At 52.5% G+C, this 22,062-nt stretch overlaps 1 protein-coding gene across 7 annotated transcripts in view; it reads right to left on the bottom strand.

Moving 5' to 3' along the window:
* ZDHHC1 (zinc finger DHHC-type containing 1) overlaps positions 1 to 13,799 on the bottom strand; it is a 55,082-nt gene extending 41,283 nt beyond the window's left edge. For 6 of the 7 annotated variants that reach the window (XM_054049101.1, XM_054049104.1, XM_054049106.1 and 3 more), the window contains exon 1: positions 13,678 to 13,799. The gene's annotated coding sequence lies outside the window, so the exon portion shown is untranslated. Of the gene's footprint in view, positions 1 to 11,136; positions 11,206 to 13,677 lie in introns of all 7 variants that reach the window. The other variant, XM_054049103.1, reaches the window with a different exon arrangement.
* Between the last annotated feature and the right edge of the window lie 8,263 nt (positions 13,800 to 22,062).

Genomic DNA, 22,062 nt, shown 5'->3' with positions numbered 1-22,062 from the left:
GCCCTCTATGGGCCCCGCGTCTCTCTCAGAACCAGCCAGCACCACATCCCTCGGGCAGGGGGGCAGAGGGCTCCGTGCGTTGCCCTTGCCTCCAGGCACTGCACCGCGCAACTCCGACTGACCAGGAACGGGGAACTGCGGCCAATGGGAGCTTTGGGGGAGGTACCTGGAGGCGCGGCAAGGGCAGCGCACACGGAGCCCTTCCCCCCCCCCCTCCAGGGGCAGCAGTGCTTCCACGGCACGGCGTGGGGCCAGGGCAGGCGTGCAGGGAGCCAGCCCTGGCCCCGGTGCACGCCACTACCACCCCGGAGCTACTTTAGGTAAGCAGTGCCGGGCCGGAGTCTGAACCCCTCCTGCACCCCACCCCCCAACTCCCTGCCCTAAGCCCCCTGCCTGCACCTCGCATCCCTGCTGCACCCCAACCCCTTGCCCTGAGCCCCCTGCCGCACCCCACACCCCTGTGCACCCCAACCCCCTGCCCTGAGCTCCCTGCCACACCCCTCACCTCTCCTGCACCCCAACCCCCTGCCCTAAGCCCCCTCCTGCAGTCCACACCCCTCCTGCACCCCAACCCCCTGCCTTAACCCCCTCATATACCCCGCACCCCTCCTCTGCCCTAATCCCTTGCCCTGAGCCCCTTCCTGCACACCACACCCCCTCCCACACCCTGCACTCCCTCCTGCACCCCAACCCCCTGCCCCGGCCCTGCCTACAATTTCCCCACCCAGATGTGGCCCTCGGCCCAAAAAGTTTGCCCACCCCTGTTGTAGACAATGCATTACCCATGTTGACCCCAACAGTCCTCCACAGGTGTCCCACAATGCCCGACTGACTGTTCTGGTCACAACTGTGAACTCCACTGCACAGGGGTCACAGAGACTGGAATGCCCCCCACCCCCTTTAAAGACCTGCATATTTTTAAATGCCTTTTTCCTGATTGCCCTGCTTGGTGAGCACACCTAGCAGTTCTCCATTGCTGTATGCAACTGCCCAGCTGACCATAATGGCTACACGCTCCGGCTTGAAGTAGACAGGAGATATTGGATCTCCTGGGCCTGTGGGGAGTAGAGACTGTGCAGGCAGAACTACTGCCCAGCTACAGAAACAAGGATATCTATGAGCAGATCGCATGGGGGAATGCAGATGCAGGGACACGACAGGGATCAGCAGCAGTGCTGTGTGAAAGCGCAGGAACTTCGGCTGGCATATCAGAAGGTCTGTGAGGCCAACAGTTGATCCAGTGCCAATCCGCATACCTGCCCTTTTACAAAGAGCTGCATGCCATACTTGGCAGAGATCCCACCACTACCGCACACACCTCTGGGGATACTTCTGAGATGTCCGAGCCACAAGCCCCTGGCATGAACTGCAAGAATGAGGAGGTGAATGAGGAGGAGGAGGATATGCGGCTGGGGGAGACCAGTATGCTGTGAGCCAGGACCTGTTTGAGACTCCACTGCAGTCAGGCATGGGTGAGCCCGATGCAAGGGAAGGAATCCCAGGTAAGTGTTTAATTGTTTTGTGCCCCAATTTAACAGGACACAGTAATCGAGCTTTCATTAATTTACTCATACTAGAAGAGGTAGTGGTACAACAGAGAGGTGGAGTTGTTCTCTGCTTTTCATTCCCCTGTTGAGTTAGGCAACGAGGACCATGCAGTGTAGTTTGTTTATGTACATAGGGATGTCCCTTGAATCCTCCAGAGAGATCTCAATGAAACTTCCCTGGAGATTCTCTGCAATCCTCTCCTGACAGTGTCTAGGGATGGCTGCCTTATTTCTTCCCTCAATGGTAGGACACCTTCCCATGCCAGTCATCAATAACTGCAGGCACCATTGCAGTATACAGGCTAGTGGCCTACAGGCCCAGGCAGCTTTGGGACACCAGCAGCAGCTGTGCTTTCTGTGTGTTTGTTACCCTCAGGCATGAGATAGCAGCTAAAATCACCACCCCCTGTGGAAAATAGTGCAAGTATTCAGTGTCATTGCCCTATACTCAGTTTCATACAACCAAGCAATTCCCTCCTCATTTCCCTCACACCTGGAGGACCATAGTCATCATGGCTGGTGCTGTGAGTGGCGCCGCACAGAAGCACTGCAAAGCAGAAGTGTCAATAAGTATGTCTTGTTTAAAACTTTAGGGGAGCCAGGGAAGGGCGTTCTGAATATTAACTTTCACTTTCCGTAGTGACTCTATTGACAATGATACCTCTGTGGGTTGCGGCCTTGGAGGCATTCCCCCTCCACACCTGTGGAACACCTGAACCAGATAAAGAGGAGAAAGGAAAGGACTCAGGATGACATGTTCAGTGAGACCCTGCAAGCCAGTGCTGTATCAGACTGTGAACAGAGAGCCTGGAGGATGAATACTGCAGCAGACTGTATGGAGAAAGAAAAAGCAGACAAAAGAAAGACCCAGGAGCCAGAGAGGAAGATGCACCAGGACATAATGGGTTACCTCCACCAGCAAACACAGATCCTGCAGACTCTTGTGCACCTACAGGTTCATCAATCACTGGCTCGCCTCCCTTTGCAATCCATAGAGATTTCCATTGCAGCACCTCCATTCCCCTCCCCCCCTCTCCCCCCCCGCAACATGTCACATGGCATCAGGGGCTGCAGACCTACACCTATCACGCAGGAGACATTAAGGACAACCACAGCTTCACATACGGTGATTTGTGACAGCCACAGTAGCTGTATGTGTAGCTAGTATGGACAGAATGTTCTTTCCCCTTGTTAAGTTCCATGCCAGTAATCTATAAAGTTTTTAATGTATCCGATTTTAAATTGCATGGATTTTTCTTTGCATTGGTTTTGGTACTGAATAACGTTCTATTATTTGGAAAATAATTCATCTTTATTAGTTCACAACATATGCGGTGGAGTGCTTAGCAGTTCTGAATGCTCCTGCTTACTTGGTATTGCACAGTGTGATAGCTCATTGGCTCAGTGAGAAACACAGTGGAACAATCCTAAGTGTAGAGCAAGCACCACCACATTAATAGCTGCACTGACACTGTTATAGTCATAGATAGACACCAAGCACCACACAATTTGTAACTGGCCAGGGAGAGAACTCTACACCACAACGCATTACTGTGACTCACTGTTAAAGTCTCCCTGAGCAGTAGAGCTGTCAGAAGGCCCTCAGTTGCACCTGCTCAGTACTTCTGATGCCCTAACGAGCCAGCCAGATTGCTTGATGGTCCACCCTGCCTGATTGGCTGAGGAAGCCAGCAGACTGGCAGCTCATTGGCTGCTCAAAGCACACGTCCACTGACGCTCTGCTTTCCTGTGCTCGTCTCTCCAAGCATTGCTCCTGCTTTGCTCGTCCATGCTCCAACTCACATTCTGCCGTGCACCATCTTGTTCCCGCCTTGCTCCTGCCTCAGAACCATCCCTCCTCCTGCCTTCCCTGATTCCTGGTAATCCAGTTCTGACCCTCTGCTTTGACTCCTGACTCAGACGGTCTCTCGACCCTTGGCTCTGGCATTTGGACTCCGATCACTAGGCCCGACTCCCATTCCAACCACCAGGCCCGACCTGCGTGCGTACAACCAGGTCCACGAGTTGTATTGCTGTTCAAACTCAGCAGACATGCCACGTCCGCCCTCCACCACTGCAGCAACCTTTCTCCCTTTGCTTCACAGGTATTATGCAGGACATAGCAGGCAACTATAACCATTGGGATGTTTCTTTCACTGAGATCCAGTCTGTGAGTAAACAATGCAAACGTCCCTTCAATCTACTAAAAGCTCATTCAACTGTCATTCTGCCCCTGCTGAGCCAGTAGTTGAATCTTTCTTTGGTGTGATCAAGATGGCCGGTGTATGGCTTCAGAAGCCAGAGGAGCAAGGGGTAGGCTGGGTCATCCAGGAACACTATTGGCATGTTATCATTGCCACTGGTAATGTGAAGGTTGGGAAAAACTATCCCTGCTTGCAGCTTTCTGAACAGTCCTGTGTTCTTAAACATGCGAGCGTCATGCAACTTCCCTGACCAGCCCACACTGGTATCGGTGAAGCGTCCCTGGTGATTCACCAACATTTGCATAACCATAGAAAAGGAGCCCTTTCTGTTGATGTATCTTGTGGCAACGTGGTCTGGTGCCAGAATGGGGCTATGCGAGCAATCTATTGCCCCACGCAGTTCGGGAACTTCATTGCTGCAAATCCATCCACTATGTCCTGCACTTTGCTGAGATTCACATTCCTGTGTATCAGGAGGCAATTAATGGCTCTGCACCCTGGCATGACAACAGCCACTACAATCGATTTTCTAACTCCAAAATGATTTCCCACTGACCGGTCGCAATCCAGTATTGCAAGTTTTCACAGTCCGATCACCACTTGCTTCTCCATTGAGTGCAGCTCTCATTCTGGTGTCCCTGTGCTGGAGGGCAGGGACGAGCTCAACACACAGATCCAGGAACGTGACTCTGTGCAGCCAAAATTTCTGCAGCTACTGCTCATCATCGCAAGCCTGCATTATGAAGCGATCCCACCAACCAATGCTCATTTTTCAGGCCCAGAAGCAGCACTCCACTATCTGCAGCTGCTCCGGGAATGCCATCAACAGCCTTGAATTGGTTCCTGCTATGTCACACAGCAATTTACCCTCCAGGAAATTGTCATGTTCCCTGCTGATTCAGTTCTTCTTGAGGCTCAGCAAGATTATACGTCCTCTACTTCAACATTCATGACAATAGTGCAGAACTGGGCAGGCTCCGTGCTTCTGTCAGAGATGGTGGACAGCAAGGTGAGCCACGTGGATTCGTGGGATTTTTTAAAAAGGTGTGAAAATGATGGGATATAGGTGATATTATGGGATGGAGACAAGTTGCACACTGGGAAATTACCCCTTTCTCCTAGTCACCCCTGCGCAACTCATTTTTACACCTCCCCCCCATGCATTGCCAAAACTTCCCAAAAGACAGTGTGCTGGACGGTGGTAGGTTTAGGTTGCACACTGGGATACCTACCCATGGTGCAACGCACTGTGCATCAACACAAGCACTCCTGCTGAGTACACGGAGCGCCACTGCAAGGAGTCAAGTATGCATGTGCACAAGCGATATACTAACTCCGGCTGCTTTATACTGACCGGCAGATTACCACTGGCAATGTTGAAATGCCAGTAGTGATCCTAGGCAACCCAGCCTTACCCCTTGCTTCCCCAGCTCATGAAGCCATTCACCCCCCACCTCAACAGCACCAAGGAACACTTCAGCTACTGGCTCAGCGGGTGAAGAATGACAGTCAAATGTGCCTTTGGTTGTTTGAAGGGATGTTGGCATTATTTACTCACAAAATTGACCTCAGTGAGAAAAATATCCCAATGGTTATAGCTGCCTGCTGTGTCCTGCGTGCTCTCTGTGCAGCTAAGGGGGGGAAGTTTCCACCGAGGTGGAGGTGGAGCAGCTCTCTGCTGAAGTTGAACAGCCAGGTACAAGGGCTATTGGAAGAGCTCTATGTGGAGCTATACGGTTCAGACCATTGTAATAGTAACCCAGAGTTGTGTGTGTTTTGCCATAGTGGGCTCTATCTGGCCCTGCTCTTTTGCAGCCTGGTATGAATTGTGTGGTGATTGCTGTATATAGGGGGATATAATATTGTCAATGCACCTGTTAATTTTGTTTGTGAATGATCTTATGCGTTGTGTGACTCTGTGCAGTAACAGGTAATTGGCTGCTTTCAGAACTGCTGAATACCAGCCAGCATATGTTGTGAACAAATAAAGAAACTGTGTTCTAAATAATAGAATTTTATTCTGTAACCAAACCTTTGCAAAATAAAAAAAAGACATCATTTAAAAACAAATACATTTTAAAAAATTAATAAAACTTAATAAATTAAGAGAACAGAACTTATGAAGGGGAAAGAACATTCATGTCCCTTTCAGCTACACATAAACCACCTGTGGCTTTCACAAGTCTGCATATGTGACACTGTGATTGTCTTTAATGTCTCCCAGGATAGAGTGGTAGGGGTAATGCAGCGACCCCTGATGCCACATGGAATGTTGAGGAGAGACATAGGGAGTTCTCAATGGGTCTGCAGCATCTGTTTGCTACCTCAGAATCCCTATTATATCCTGGTCCATCTCCCTTTCATTTTCTTTCACCTTTCTCCTCTCCACTCTATCCTTCTCCAAGCTATCAGGGGGTAGCCGTGTTAGTCTGTATCTACACAAACAACAAGGAGTCTGGTGGCACCTTAAAGACTAACAGATTTATTTGGGCATAAGCTTTCGGGAGTAAAAACCTCACTTCTTCTCCAAGCTGTCCGCAATGTTCATCCTACCAGCCCTGTGCTCACTGTCCGCTGCAGAACTGGCTTGCAGGATCTCCCAGAACATGTCATCCTGAGTCCTCTTCTTTCTCCTCCTTATCTGGCTCAGGTGTTCAGTAAGTGTGGAGGGAGAGACCCTGAAGGCCACAATGACAGCAGCTGCAGATAAAACACACAGCGGTAGCATTTTCAGTGTATTCACTATGGAAAGTGAAACTTAAGACGCTGAACTCACTCCCCTAAAGATTTAAGCACTATATTCTCACTTCTGCTTGGGATTGCTTGTGCACTGCGCCAATAACAGCACCAGTCATGGTGAGTATGGCCCACCAGGGGTTGGGGAAATTAGGAGGTGTGACAAAGTTCCTCCTCTACCTTGGTGGGTCCTGCACTTATTGGCGGATTTGCTCGCTTCACAGATTCACCCTGTGGGTCAGGAAACAGTCCAGAGACCTTCCCCTCTGGTAGAAGCTATAGTCCAGGTCAATTCCTCCTGTGTTTGATCAGGAGTTGGGAGGTATGGGGGGAACCCAGGCCCGCCCTCTACTCCAGGTTCCAGCCCAGGGACCTGTGGACTGCAGCTGTCTAGAGTGCCTCCTGGTACAATTGCATGACAGCTACAACTCCCTGGGCTACTTCCCCATGGCCTCCTCCCAACACCTTCTTTATCCTCTCCACTGGACCTTCCTCCTGATGTCTGATAATGCTTGTACTTCTCCATCCTCCAGCAGTACGCCTACTCACTCTCAGCTTCTTGCTCCCAGTTCCTCTCACACACTTCCTCTCCTCTAGCTCCCTGGGTTGGGGGGGGAGGGGGGAGTGAGCCCTTTTATAGCATCAGAGGGGCCTTAATTAGAGTCAGGTGTTTCACTGCCTCACCTGACTCTTAGCAGGTTAACTGGAGTCAGGTGGTCTATTAGCCTGGCGCAGCCCCTGCTCTGGTCACTCAGGGAACAGAAAACTACTTATCCAGTGGCCAGTATATCTCCCTTCTGCTACTCTGCTATTCCCAACTGGTCTGGGTCTATCACAGAGGGAATTGCTTGTTTGCATGATTCTAGTAGTATAGGGCAACAGCACTGAATACTGGCACCGTATTGCACAAGCAGTGGTGATTTCAGCTCATATCTCACTTCTAACAAAAGCAGAAAGAGCACAGCTGCTGCTGGCATCCTGAGGCCATCTAGGCCATAACATATGCCGCTAGACTATGTACTGCAATGATGCCTGCTGAAGTTATTGCTGAATAGCGTGGGAAAGTGTCCTACTGTGGAGGAAGAAATAAGGCAGCCCTCCCTAGAAATCTTTGGCAGAGGATTGCAGAGTACCTCCATGGAAGTTTCACAGAGATCTCTCTAGAGGATTCCCGAGACAACCCTGTACAAAAACTGCTCTGCATACCCCGCCCCTCTCATAATTCTAGAGGGGAATGAAAAGTAGATATCAAGTCTACCTCTCTTGGATGTACCACTACCTCTTCTAGCAAGAATAAATTAATGATAAGTCAAAAGATGTGTCCTGCTACTTTGGGAGTGCCATCCCTGTAATTTTAAATTATACTACACACTTACTTGAAGTTCCTTCCCCTGCATTGGGCTTGCTAGTGCTTAACTGGTGGGACTGGCTGGACTGTGGTGGAGTCAAAAACAGGTCTAGGCTCGTTGGCCAGCTGGATCCCCCAGTCAGCTGTCCCTCCTCCTCCTCCTCGCTGTTCACAGCAGGGGCCTGTGACTCGGGCTTCTCAGAGATATCCATGGTGCTCTTGGGAGTGGGGTGGTGTCTCTGCTGAATATGGCATGTAGCTCTTTCTAAAAATGACAGGTCTTGTGGCTCATCACTGGTTCGATTGTTGGCCTCCGTGGCCTTCTGGTACACCTGCTGCAGCTCCATGGCTTTCACACTGCACTGCTGCTGGTCCCTGTTGTAGCCCTTGTCCTGCATCCCCTGAGCAATCTGCTCATAGATGTCCACGTTTCTGCAGCTGATTTGGAGCTGTGCCTGCACAGCCTCTTTTCCCTACAGGCCACGGAGATCCAATACCTGCAGTCTACTCCAGCCAGGAGCCAGTCTGGATTGTGTAGCCGGCATGGTCAGCTGGGAAGTTGCACTCAACAATGGAGAGCTGCTTAGTGTGCTCCTGAAGCTGGGCATTCAGGAAAAGGAATTTCAAAACTTCACTGGGATTTAATGGGGAAGTTGGGCTTCCGGTCTATGTGACCCCTGGGCAGTGGAGCTCACAATGATGACCAGAGTGGTCAGTATGGGACATTGTGGAATAGCTGCTGGAGGACAGTAACAGTTGACTAAGAAAGGCAGGGTCTACACTCACTCTGCAGCTACCTAAGAACTTCGACCTTGGCTCAATAACAGGGACAGAAACAAGTTCTGCATATCCTCAAGATCCTTTCCTAGCCCATTAGCATCACTTCCACTTCCACATTCACATACAACTCCTGATCTCACTTCAAGGGTTCCTACAGTTTTAGGCACGCTAGCAGCTCTGCTGAGAGAGCCACACTTGAAAAGGGGAATTGAGCCCCCTACATCACTAGCAGCTTGGCACTGCTGCCTCGTCTGCTTCTCCTTATACCTAGAAGCAGCATTTGACTTGGTGCCACGTGACATTGTGATTAAAAAATTAGAATGATATAAAATTAACACGGCATACATTAAATGGATTAAAACCTGGCAGGTCTCAAAATGTAATTGTAAACTAGGAATTGTCATCAAGTGAGTCTGTATCCAATGGGGTCCAGCAGGGATTGGTTCTTGGCCCTACGCTATTTAACATTTTAATCAATGACCTGGAAGAACACGTAGAATCATCACTGATAAAGTCTTCAGATGACACAAAAATTGGGGGAGCAGTAAATAAAGAAGAGAAGAGGTCACTGATTCAGAGTGATCTGCATCGCTTGGAAAACAGGGCACAAGCAAACAATATGCATTTTATACATTTAGCCATATTAAATCTAGGAACAAAAAACGTAGGTCATATTTACAAGATGGGAGACTCTATCCTTGGAAGCAGTAACTTTGAAAAACATTTGGGGGTCATGGTGGATAATCTGCTCAACATAAATTCCCAATGTGACACAATGGCCTAAAGGCTAATGTGATCCTGGACTGCACAGACAGAAAAATCTCAAGGAGAAGACAGGTTATTTTACTTCTGTATTTAGCACTGCTGGAATGTTGTGTCCAGTTCTAGTGTACACAATGCAAGAACAATGTTGATAAATTGGAGAGTGTTCAGAGCCCTGAGAATGATTAAAGGATTAGAAAACATGCTTTATAGTGAGACTCAAGGAGCTCAATCTATTTAGCTTAACAAAGAGAAAGTTAAGGGATAACTTGATCACAGTCTACAAGTACCTACTGTGACAGACCCAGACCAGTGGGGTACAAGAGTCTGGTAGAGGGCAAATATACTGGTCACTGGATGAGTAGTTTTCTGTTCCCTGAGTGACCAGAGCAGGGGCTGCACTACAGTAATCAGGAACCTGCTAGAACCAGTTAAGGCAGGCAGGCTAATTAGGACACCTGGAGCCAATTAAGAAGAAGCTGCTAGAATCAATTAAGGCAGGCTAATCAGGGCACCTGGGTTTTAAAAAAAGCTCATGTCAGATTGTGGTGTGAGGAGCTGGGTGCAAGGAGTGGAGTGCTGCTGGAGGACTGAAGAGCACAAGTGTTATCAGACACCAGGAGGAAGGTCCTGTCGTGAGAATAAGGAAGGCGTTTGGAGGAGGCTATGGGGCAGTAGCCCAGGGAGTTGTAGCTGTCCTACAGCTGTTACAGGAGGCACTATAGACAGCTGCAGTCCACAGGACCCTGGGCTGGAACCTGGAGTAGAGGGTGGGCCTGGGTTCCCCCCAAACCTCCCACTTGACCTGGACTGTGGGTTCTTCCAGAGGGGAAGATCTCTGGGCTGTTCCCCAACCCACATGCAGAATCTCTGAGGCAAGAAAATCTGCTAATAAGTGCAGGACCTACCAAGATAGAGAAGGAACTTTGTCACACTACATAGGGAACAAATATTTAACAATTAGCTCTTCAATCTAGCAGAGAAAGGTCTAATATAATCTAATGGCTGGAAGTTGAAGCTAGGCAAATTCAGATTGGAAATAAGATGTAAATGTTTGATAGTAAGGGAAATTAACCATTGGAACAATTTACCAGAGGTTGTGGTGGATTCTCCATCACTGAAAATGTATAAATCAAAATTGGATGTTTTCTAAAAGATATGCTCTAGGGATTTTAGGGAGAACTTCTGTGTGTTATATGGATCAGAGTAGATTATCACTATGGGCCCTTCTGGCCTTGGAATCTGCAAATCTATGAAATTCTATGGGCTGTGAGACAGGTTTGACTAGATCACCTAACGGTTCCTGCTGTCCTTAAATTCTATGAATCATGAAAACCTTTCACCAATCCTTCTACACAAACACTTTTACCAAAGTTTTTTCCCTCCCTGTGGATGTTTGGTGTAGGACTTGGTAGCATCTGTATTACAGATCATAAAAGCTTCCTTTTGGAAAGGCAGACAGCACCAAATTATGCAGGAATTCATGAAGAAATAAAGGGTCTTAATACAAGTAATTAAGAATGCTTATAGTTGCATGCATGCACACACAGGCACATACACATTCTTAAAGTACTGTATGTCACCAGTAATCAGAACTAACAATAACCGCAAAAATTGCTCAAACAGTTATAACAAAAACTACAACTCTTTTCTTTTACAATTTCTTATTTTACAATTACATTACAAAGTGAACAAGTAGAATGAGTGGTCAATTGAGTAATTATGATTTAATGAACAGTGAACCATGCATCTCACTTACTACACTTGCAGTTGTCTGACTTCAGAAAAAGTCAAAAAGCTGACCCTCGATTATTTTCATGAGAGATTTCTGTGCATGATAACAGGTACGTTGAAAGAAAACAAGATACACTTTGGTTGTTATATCAAAATACTGAATTGCATCTTTTCAAATGCTAGTCACTGAATAATAAGACAATGAAATGCCCATATTCCAGAAAAACCCTTTATCTGTCACTCTTTCCTATGTAATTTGAATGCAGCATTATTGTTTCAAATACTAATTAGTTCAATAGAGGACAAAGTTATCTGCATAAACATTAAAGCAAAGGGGGTACCGTTTTGTATGTTTCCACAAACTTGGAACACAGTTGGCAAATCTATGATAGAATTTTGGAATTAAAAACAGGAAAGAAAGTGAAGATATTCCTGCCACAGATGACATGTTCTCCAAATTCCTTGAAAAGGCAAGTCACTCTGCTGCTGTATGAGTCTCACAACCAGGGCCGGTGCTACCATTTAGGAAAACTAGGAGGTTGCCTAGGGCACCAAGATTTGGAGGTGCCAAAAAGTGGTGCCCCCAATTTTTTTTACAGGGTTCCTACGCCCCCTCCCCGAGCACGCGGTTGCCACTCCACTTCTCCCGCCTCCCAGACTTCCAGCGCCAATCAGCTGTTTGGTGCTGCAAGCCTGGGAGGGGAGGAGAATGAGAGCGGGGGCGGCGTGCTCAAGGCAGAGCAGAGGTGAGCTGGGGTGGGGACCTGTTGCACGGCTCCCCGTGGGGGGAGCACCTCAGGGTGAGGGGGGAGCTGCCACAGGGCTGGGGGGGCGCAAGGTAGAAGTTTTGCCTAGGGCGCAAAAATTCCTTGCAGCGGCCCTGCTCACAACAAGTCTAAAGACTGGTTCAACTAATTGTATAAAAGGGTCATATCCTTTAAATAGTTTGTGACCCTTCCAGTGACATTCACTGTTTCTACAGTATAGAACGCCATCAGAGACCAGTCAGAGCAGTATTAAGGTAGGCCTTGTATGTTTTATATAATTAATAAACTTGATTACTTGGGAACCAACTGTACCCATGTGGTTTTTTCATATTTTAGATGGGGAAACAAACAAGAGACATCAAAAGAAATATTTTTATATTTTACACAATTAAATGAATTTTGATTAAATGTAGCCATTTCCCCTGTTCTTAATTTGTCTAACAAATACGATTAATATAGACTTTGTAATTTTCAACTGTTCATATATTCCTATGAAAACATTTCAGACAGATTTGCAACAAATTGGTTGATTATTGCTTTTGGGTTGTTTGTTTTGTTTTTATTTATATGCATATTGTATGTTTACTAACAAAAAAAAATGGGAATACACTATTTGGCAGAAAATTTTTGGCCAAGAAATGAAGCTGTGGCTCCGAGCATGGCATATCCTCATCTATTCATAATGGTCACAAGGATGTGTCCCTTGAGGTGACCCAAAAGTATTTTGTCATATAATGCTAGTCATAACTCCATTCTCTAGAAATGGGAAGTGGGCCAGTGTGTGACAAACAAAACATTAGTACTTCTTCAAACAAAGCACAGTAAACCTGTAGCACTCCTGCCAGGGGATGTTGTGAAGGCCAAAACTAACTGGGTTCGAACAAGAATTAGGTAAGTTCATAGGTCTATCAATGGCAACTGGTCAGAGATGCAACCCTGTGCTCTGGCTGTCCCTAAACCTCTAACTGCCAGATGCTGGGACTGGATGACAGGAGATAAATCACTTTGATAATTGCCCTGTTCTGTTCATTCCCTCTGATGCACCTGGCATTGACCACTGTCAGTAGACAGGATACTGGGCTTGATAGACCTTTGGTCTGACCCTATACGGCCCTTCTTATGTTCTTATATGTCAGCATATTTGCTCAAGCATAAAGGGTCAGGCTGGAGGAGTGACACGTCCCAGCTACTTCACAACAGTCCAAGTCCCCAAGATGTGTCCTTTGGGGGGACCTGAGAAGTATTTTATGCACAGCCACTGAAAGCTGCTTTCTTTATTTGAATAATTAATAATGAAACTCTACTACAAGTTGTTATACAAATCAGTCACAGTTACAATAATGCATCATCCACTGATGATTTAGAAAAACGATAGGGGGTTGGAAGGAGGACATGGGCTACGGTTGCCAACCCTCCAGGATGGGCCTGGAGTCGCCAGGAATTGAAGATCCATCTTTAATTAAAGATGATGTCATGTGACGAAATCTCCACGAATACATCCCCCCGGAATTGGCAACGCGAAGGTGGGCACCACAACGCCAGGGCTGCGGGGCGAAGGAAGCCGCTGCAGCCCGGCGCACGGCGCTCGCCTGACAAAGGGCGGGGCGGGGCGAGGGGGGCGCTGCACCCCGAGTCCCCACACCCGCAGCAGGCCCCTGGGGCTCTCGGGCCGCGGCTCCTCGCCCAGCCCCCGCAAGCGGAGGTTCCCGCCGGGCCGGGCTGCCCCTGCCTCAGCTCCGCCCTCCGCAGCCGGGAACCGCTCGGGACACCCCGCTCCCCGGGCCGCGGCCGCTCCTCACCTTCTCCCCGCAGTGAAAGGCGGCTCTGGGCACCCCGCTCCTGCCTCATCCCGCGGGGCGCGCTCAGGGCCAGGCCGGTGGCTCCAGGCGCCTCCCGTGCGCTGGCCTGGGTCAGGCCGCTAGGCCCGTCTCCATGGCGACGGCTACGGCGCGGCGCAAGGACCAAACCGCGCAATCAACGTTCACACGGCTCGGTCCGGGCGATTCCGGGCAGGGAACAGCTTCTAGGCCTGAACCCACCCTTATCCTGCCGAAACCCCCACCCACTGCGCCAACATCCGCGAGACCCCCACCCACCCTTTCCCCCCGACCCCGACCCACTGCGCCAACACCCGCGAGACCCCCACCCACCCTTTCCCCCCGACCCCGACCCACTGCGCCAACACCCGTGAGACCCCCACCCACCCTATCCCCCAAGACCCCGACCCACTGCGCCAACACCCGTGAGACCCCCACCCACCCTATCCCCCCAACCCAGACCCACTGCGCCAACACCCGCGAGACCCCCACCCACCCTATCCCCCAAGACCCCGACCCACTGCGCCAACACCCGCGAGACCCCCACCCACCCTTTCCCCCCGACCCAGACCCACTGCGCCAACACCCGCGAGACCCAAACCCACCCTACCCCCCTGAAACTCCCACCCCACTGCCCCAACACCCGTGAGACCCCCACCCACCCTATCCCCCAAGACCCCGACTCACTGCGCCAACACCCGTGAGACCCCCACCCACCCTATCCCCCAAGACCCCGACCCACTGCGCCAACACCCGTGAGACCCCCACCCACCCTTTCCCCCCGACCCAGACCCACTGCGCCAACACCCGAGACCCCCACCCACCCTATCCCCCAAGACCCCGACCCACTGCCCCAACACCCGTGAGACCCCCACCCACCCTACCTCCCCCCCAAGACCCCGACCCACTGCGCCAACACCCGTGAGACCCCCACCCACCCTATCCCCCAAGACCCCGACCCACTGCGCCAACACCCGCGAGACCCCCACCCACCCTATCCCCCAAGACCCCGACCCACTGCGCCAACACCCGCGAGACCCCCACCCACCCTTTCCCCCCGACCCAGACCCACTGCGCCAACACCCGCGAGACCCAAACCCACCCTACCCCCCTGAAACTCCCACCCCACTGCCCCAACACCCGTGAGACCCCCACCCACCCTATCCCCCAAGACCCCGACTCACTGCGCCAACACCCGTGAGACCCCCACCCACCCTATCCCCCAAGACCCCGACCCACTGCGCCAACACCCGTGAGACCCCCACCCACCCTTTCCCCCCGACCCAGACCCACTGCGCCAACACCCGAGACCCCCACCCACCCTATCCCCCAAGACCCCGACCCACTGCCCCAACACCCGTGAGACCCCCACCCACCCTACCTCCCCCCCAAGACCCCGACCCACTGCGCCAACACCCGTGAGACCCCCACCCACCCTATCCCCCAAGACCCCGACCCACTGCGCCAACACCCGCGAGACCCCCACCCACCCTATCCCCCAAGACCCCGACCCACTGCGCCAACACCCGCGAGACCCCCACCCACCCTATCCCCCAAGACCCCGACCCACTGCGCCAACACCCGCGAGACCCCCACCCACCCTATCCCCCAAGACCCCGACCCACTGCCCCAACACCCGTGAGACCCCCACCCACCCTTTCCCCCCGACCCAGACCCACTGCGCCAACACCCGCGAGACCCCCACCCACCCTTTCCCCCCGACCCAGACCCACTGCGCCAACACCCGCGAGACCCAAACCCACCCTACCCCCCTGAAACTCCCACCCCACTGCCCCAACACCCATGAGACCCCCCAGCCACCCTATCCCCCAAGACCCCGACCCACTGCCCCAACACCCGTGAGACCCCCAGCCACCCTATCCCCCAAGACCCCGACCCACTGCGCCAACACCCGTGAGACCCCCACCCACCCTATCCCCCAAGACCCCGACCCACTGCGCCAACACCCGTGAGACCCCCACCCACCCTATCCCCCAAGACCCCGACCCACTGCGCCAACACCCGTGAGACCCCCACCCACCCTTTCCCCCCGACCCAGACCCACTGCGCCAACACCCGCGAGACCCCCACCCACCCTTTCCCCCCGACCCAGACCCACTGCGCCAACACCCGCGAGACCCCCACCCACCCTTTCACCCAGACCCACTGCGCCAACACCCGCGAGACCCCCACCCACCCTATCCCCCAAGACCCCGACCCACTGCCCCAACACCCGTGAGACCCCCACCCACCCTATCCCCCAAGACCCCGACCCACTGCCCCAACACCCGTGAGACCCCCACCCACCCTATCCCCCAAGACCCCGACCCACTGCCCCAACACCCGTGAGACCCCCACCCACCCTATCCCCCAAGACCCCGACCCACTGCCCCAACACCCGTGAGACCCCCACCCACCCTTTCCCCCCGACCCAGACCCACTGCGCCAACACCCGCGAGACCCAAACCCACCCTACCCCCCTGAAACTCCCACCCCACTGCCCCAACACCCATGAGACCCCCCAGCCACCCTAACCCCCAAGACCCCGACCCACTGCCCCAACACCCGTGAGACCCCCCAGCCACCCTATCCCCCAAGACCCCGACCCACTGCCCCAACACCCGTGAGACCCCCACCCACCCTATCCCCCAAGACCCCGACCCACTGCCCCAACACCCGTGAGACCCCCACCCACCCTATCCCCCAAGACCCCGACCCACTGCGCCAACATCCGCGAGACCCCCACCCACCCTTTCCCCCCGACCCAGACCCACTGCGCCAACACCCGCGAGACCCCCACCCACCCTATCCCCCAAGACCCCGACCCACTGCCCCAACACCCGTGAGACCCCCACCCACCCTATCCCCCAAGACCCCGACCCACTGCCCCAACACCCGTGAGACCCCCACCCACCCTATCCCCCAAGACCCCGACCCACTGCCCCAACACCCGTGAGACCCCCACCCACCCTACCTCCCCCCCGAGACCGCAACCCACTGCCCCAACACCTTCCCTGGCCTATTATACCCACTGCCGATGGCCCTAGGCAAGGAGCGACTAAGGTGTCCCCCTGCATCCCCCAATTTGTTAAACTTTTGAATATCTTATTTTTATTGCGTTTGTAGCCCATTTCACGACTTTGATGCATGATTTGCATGCATGATTTATCCCTGTCAGATAAGATGATACATTTGCACGCTAGGATCTGTCAATCTGTATTTATTCATGCCATATATAACCAAATAAAAACTGGGTTTCCTCTAAGCTTATAGAAACTCTCTCTATAGGAATAAGCTATACCAATAGAAGCACTTCTCTACTGGTATAGCTGAATCCAGACCAGCGGTGTACTGTTTTAAGGCTATCAGTTTTCAACTGGATTTAGTTAAAGTAAAATACAAACTGGGTGTGGAGCAGCCCTAAGGGGTTTTGTTTAATTTTTAGCCACCAGAGGGTGTTTTCAAACTGTCTGACCCCTAACAAATTATTAATGTTGCAGGGATTTCAGAGAACAAACAGAAGCCTTGGCAAAAGGTAGGGTGACCAGATGTCCCAATTTTATAGGGACAGTCCCGATTTTGGGGTCTTTTTCTTTTATAGGATCCTATTACCCCCCACCCCCGTCCTGATTTTTCACACTTGCTGTCTGGTCACCCTAGCAAAAGGCCTCCTGTACGTGATTAGCTGTGGGGGGGCTATATGGGAATAGATTGTTACAGAAGCACCTCCTCTGCTCATGAAAACCAGCCTCTGCCTTCCTCACGAGAGATGGTCAGTGATGTGTGAGAGATCTGTGCAGAGAAAGCATCAAGGCCACTTACTTGTACATACACGCATCTATAAAGCTGATTTCCAGCCTTGGTCGGAAAGACTTCAAGGCAGATTCGGAGGGGAATAAAAGCTGACAGGATGTGTGGAAAAACGGAAGTGGCAAGGATCTGATCATTCACCACTGCCCTGCACCTTGTGTCATTTATACCTGTGAAAAGCAAGAGTAGAACAATTCCACTCTGAGCCAGTGGCATTCATAGGCGCCGACTCCGTGGGTGCTCCGGGGCTGGAGCACCCACGGGGAAAAATTGGTGGGTGCTCTGCACCCACCAGCAGCTCCCTGCTCCCCCACCCCGCCTCCTCCCCTGGGCGCGTCGTGTGCCCGCCTTTTCCCCCCTGGCTCCCAGTGCTTGCGCCGCGAAACAGCTGCTTTGCGCAGCAAGCGCTGGGGGGAAGGAGGGGGAACCCGGGATGCTCGGGGAAGAGGCGGGGATTTGGGGAAGGAGTCCAGTAGGGGCAGGGAAGGGGCGGAGACTTTGGGGAAGGGGTTGGAATGGGGGAGGGTCAGGGGCGGGGAAAGGATGGAATAGGGGTGGGGCCAGGGGCGGGGGGGCCCGAGCATCCACCGGCACTGGGGAAAGTTGGCACCTATGGTGGCATTTTACACTCTGTGCTGGTGTAACGGGTCACATAAGCTACAGGGGATCAGGCCCAGGGCCAGCTGCAACAGGAAAGGATAGAACAAACAACAGGGCCAATGCCTAAGAGGCGCAGAGCACTTGCTTCTGCCATGGCTATCAGTTTTCAACTGAGTCTAATTCTGCAAACATGAATAATTTTACTCGTGTGAGTCATTGCATTAAAGCCAGTGGATGCATGTGATGAAAGTTACGTGTTTTAGGGCATGGCTACACTTGCACATGTAGAGCGTTTTGAGTTAAGCCAGCCCTCGGAGAGCGCAGCAGGGAAAGCGCTGCCGTGTGGTCACACTGTCAGCTGCAAGTGCAGTGGCGTGGCCACATGTGCGGCACTTGCAGCGGCACTGGGAGCGGTGCCTTATGGGCAGCTATCCCACAGAGCGCCTCTTCCCATTCTGGCGCTGTGGCTTGTGGGAAGGGGGCAAGAGGTCGTGGGGCATTCTGGGTCCTGTCCCAACGCCCCGTGATGCATCGCTTCGCCTCCCAGCAATCCCTGTGCTTCCGTCCACATTTGGTGCCATCTTTCAATGTTTTTTGTACTGCATGCTCCGTCTTCCCTTTCGGTCTGCGGGAATGGATCCTGAACTTGTGAGGAATATGCTCATGGGTCACGAATTGCAGTCGAGTTACTCCTTAAGCTGCAAAGTGACAGTGAGGAGTCCGACGACAGGGCTGGTGCAACCACTAGGCGAACTAGGCGGCCACATAGGGCGCCTAGTGGTTGAGGGCGCCTAAAAGCCCGCTCAAGCGAGGAGGTGGAGTGGAGGTGAGCTGGGGTGGGGGGGGCACGGGGAGGGCCGCCCGCAGTAACGGGGGTGTGTGTGTGCACAGGGGAACTGCTCCCCGCCCCAGATCACCTCCACTCTGCCTCCTCTGCTGAGCACACAGCCACTGTTCTAATTCTCCTCCAATTGGCGCCACAAGCCTGGGAGGGGAGGAGAATTAGAGTGGCGCCGGCGTGCTCAGTGGAGGAGGCGGAGCGGAGGTGAGCTGGGGCGGGCTCCTCGGTTAGGGTTAGCTTCTGCGGGTGAGGGGGGCTCCCCAGGCGGCGGGCAGGGTTAGCTGCCATGGAGGGGGGCTCCCCAGGTGTGGCGGGTGGCGGCGGGCGGGGTTAGCTGCCGGGGGGGGGCTCCTCTTGTGGGAGGGGTGGGGGGCTGCCACGGGGGGCTGGGGGTGGGATTAGCTGGGTGGGGGGGTGGCGCAAGGTGGAAGTTTCGCCTAGGGCGCGAAACTTCCTTGCACCGGCCCCGTCTGACAATAATGTCGACTCGTGTAACGCATACGAACGAGATTGCTTGTGGCATTCACAGACATGCTCACCACAATGGAATGCCACTTTTGGACTCGGGAAACAAGCACCGAGTGGTAGGATCACATCGTCATGCAAGTCTGGAATGACGAGCAGTGGCTGCAGAACTTTCAGATGAGGAAAGCCACTTCCATGAGACTGTGTGCTGAGCTTGTCCCCACCCTGCGGCACAAGGACACAAGATTGAGAGCTGCCCTGCCAGTGGAGAAGCGTGTGGCTATTGCAATCTGGAAGCTGGCAACTCCAGACAGCTACCGATTGGTCGCTAACCAGTTTGGAGTGGGAAAGTCGACCATTGGAATCGTGTTGATGCAAGTTTGCAGGGCCATTAATCGTATCCTGCTCAGAAGAACCGTGACTCTGGGCAATGTGCGTGACATTGTGGCTGGCTTTGCACAAATGGGTTTCCCTAACTGCGGCATCAGCCCACCTAGCCTCCGAGTACATAAATCGGAAGGGGTATTTCGCTATGGTTCTCAGGCGCTTGTGGGTCACCATGGGCATTTCGTGGACATTAACACAGGCTGGTCTGGAAAGGTGCATGACACATGCATCTTTCGGAACACCGGCCTCTTCAGGAAGCTGCAGGCCGGGACTTTTATCCCAGATGACAAGATCACCGTAAGGGAAGTAGAAATGCCCATTGTGATCCTTGGAGATCCCGCTTACCCTTTAATGCTGTGGCTCATGAAACCCTACACAGGGAGCCTTGACAGCAGCAAGGAGCGGTTCAACAACAGGCTGAGTCAGTGCAGAATGACTGTTGAGTGTGCTTCTGGCCGTTTAAAGGGCTGCTGGTGCTGTCTGTATGGGAAGCTGGACCTGGCCAATTACAACATCCCTACGGGTATAGCCACATGCTGTACCCTCCATAACATTTGTGAAGGGAAGGGTGAAAGCTTCACTCAGGCATGGACCATGGCACTGGGGGAGGGATAGCTCAGTGGTTTGAGCATTGGCCTGCTAAACCCAGCGTTGTGAGTTCAACACCTGGAGGCTGAATTTGAACAGCCATAGAGCAGGGCTATGAGAGGGGCCCAGCAGGGGGCTGCAAGGATTAGGGATGCCTTGAGGGAGCAATTTGATGCTGAAAGTCACCAGTAATGTTTAGTGCCCTGCATGGCAGGGCTAGTAGGCATCTGTGTTTGCCACGTATGATGCACTGACTTGCAGTACCTGTTGCTTTCCTGGGCTACAGTATCTTTTACTTAATGCAATAAAGAATGTTTTCAAGGCCAAAAAAAGTTATATATTGAAAAGAAACACAACTGCTTGGGAAACAGAAAGGACATGACACATCTGTGCTGTGTGCGAGGAGGGAAGGGGGCGGGGTGGGGAATGGGACAATCACAGATTTGCGTGTGTCCTATCATCATACTCAGCCTTCCTGTCTAGAGTGCCATGCAATTAGTCCTGCACTTCAGGCTGGCTAAAATGCATGGTGATGGTTGAGTGCAGTGGGTAAGGATCATGGTTTGCAGGGCTGGGTGGTGAAGCTACAGGTGTTGGAGGCAGTTGGTGGCGATAAGAAACCAGATGTTGGGGGAAGTGGGTTGGCAGTGACATGGGGGCACAAGGGAAAGAGTTTGGGGACAAGGGCTAGAGGTGGGGCGGGCGAGGATGTGCTCCATCTGCATTGCTACGAGCACCTGTATTGAGTCCGCTTGGTGCTCCATTCTGCTTGGCAGCCGCTCAGTGCTTTGGTGCCGGTGATCTGCATTCTGCTGGCAGAGCCTCCTTTCAGTCTCCCGCCACTCCTGCACTTTTTGATTTTCATTAAGGGACTGCTGCATGAAGCTTCATGCAGCAGATCCTCTTTGCTGCTTCGGGGACACTTCCCGATTCTTTGTAGTCTTTCGGCTGTTGATAACAAGGACGGCTGGGATCTCAAGGTTGCATCTGTAAAGCCAAAATGCAACACTTAACAGAGGCAGCATTGTTCACACCAGACAGAGCAATGATTCGGCCATACTTAAAGACAAGCACAGTGTACACAATAGCAGAAATTGCCCGTCCCAAAGCGAGCGCACATGACCCACAGGAGCCCCAAAATGGTGAGTAAGCACAGGGTCAAGGGGGACTGACTGTTTCACGGCCGTACTGTCCTCTGGGGTTCTGTGCCTTGGGGAGAGCCAACAGCTGCAGGGGGCCTCTATACTGAACACTGTCCCCACATTTTCCACAGGATGAGTTCATCCTGGAAGATATCTCGCTGCTGAGGGTGACCTGGGAAGCAAGGGAGGGTCTTCTACTACAATGCGGCTTCCGTCCTGGCCCATATGCAGCTTGCCTGTGTGCAGCAATGGTCCCCCCGCCCCTCACAGCACAGTGGCGCGGACATGTTAGCCTTACTAGGACAGGGAGCACAGTAACTCTGCCAAGGAACCTGCGCAAGCGGATTGCCCAGCTTCTGCATGAGACCTTTGAAAAGATCACTGAGGCGATGTGAAAGAGCACATCACCACCCTATTCCGCATCTAGGCATGCACACGCAGCCCTAACCCTCCTCGCCCCAAGAGCCTGCACTGAACAACTACCTTCCCAAAATAAAAGCCACTTATTGGGCATTTCCTCTGCTGTTTGTTCTT

Source organism: Malaclemys terrapin, chromosome 14 (genome assembly GCF_027887155.1).
Source record: "Malaclemys terrapin pileata isolate rMalTer1 chromosome 14, rMalTer1.hap1, whole genome shotgun sequence".
NCBI lineage: Eukaryota > Metazoa > Chordata > Testudines > Emydidae > Malaclemys > Malaclemys terrapin.
The sequence above is the reverse complement of the archived record's forward strand: the minus strand, read 5'-3'. Positions and strand labels throughout refer to the sequence as shown.